The sequence below is a fragment of the Otolemur garnettii genome, unplaced genomic scaffold (assembly GCF_000181295.1).
Source record: "Otolemur garnettii isolate 467f Iridium unplaced genomic scaffold, OtoGar3 scaffold00045, whole genome shotgun sequence".
Classification (NCBI taxonomy): domain Eukaryota; kingdom Metazoa; phylum Chordata; class Mammalia; order Primates; family Galagidae; genus Otolemur; species Otolemur garnettii.
Genome location: NW_003852440.1, coordinates 5,469,627 through 5,470,536, shown reverse-complemented (window position 1 = coordinate 5,470,536; position 910 = coordinate 5,469,627). Strand labels below are relative to the sequence as shown.

Sequence of the window (910 nt, the reverse complement as noted above, 5' to 3'; positions counted from 1 at the left end):
TTCCAGCAAAGGAACTTAATTCTCAATATGTCAAAGTACCAAATATCCAGCTTAAAGAAGACATGCACTAAATCCTCTCATCTTTCACTGAACCTGCCCTCCCAGGAAAGGAACTTAATTCTCAGTGCAGCAGAGTGCAGAATTAACTCAGTGCAGTTAATTCTCACTAACAGGAGACTTTAATAATTTAATTCCTCTTTACTAGTAAAAAAGAGATTCCCAGCAACCATCGTCTAAAAGGCAGCAGCCAAAATGAAGTTCAATCCCTTTGTGACTTCTGACCTAAGCAAGAATTGCAAAAGACATTTCAATGCACCTTCCCACATTTCCAGGAAAATCATGTCTTCCCCTCTTTCCAAAGAGCTGAGACAGAAGTACAATGTTCAATCCATGGCCATCCAGAAGGATGATGACGTTCAGGTTGTTTGAGGGTGGTCAGCACATTGGCAACGTAGCCCAGGTTTATAGGAAGAAATGCATCAGCTACACTGAGCAGGTGCAGCAGGTAAAGGCTAATGCCACAACTGTTCATGTGGGCATTCATCCCAGCAAGCTGGTTATTATTAGGCTTCAAATGGATAAAGACCACAAAAAGATCCTTCAATAAAAAGCCAAATCTCACTAAGTAGGTAAGGAAAAGGGCAAATACAAAGAAGAAACAATTGAGAAGATGCAGGAATAAAATAATCTTATATTAGAGTGACCAGATTTCAACATTTATAAAGAGGGACAACATGGCTGGGGGGCAGGGCGGGGCGTGGGCAGGGTGGGGGCAGGGCAGGGGATGGGGCAGGGCAGGGCCTGACAACAATGTAAACTTTGATAAGCAGTTCTTGATAATCACTTCTCAACAATTATTTGTTATTATTATAGTTTAACATTATAAAATTAACAAAAATAATATAAAACT

At 40.4% G+C, this 910-nt stretch overlaps 1 pseudogene; it reads left to right on the top strand.

Annotated features, from left to right (window-relative positions):
- The first annotated feature begins 252 nt into the window (after positions 1–252).
- On the top strand, positions 253–682 carry LOC100949669 (annotated as a pseudogene).
- The last annotated feature ends 228 nt before the right edge of the window (positions 683–910 follow it).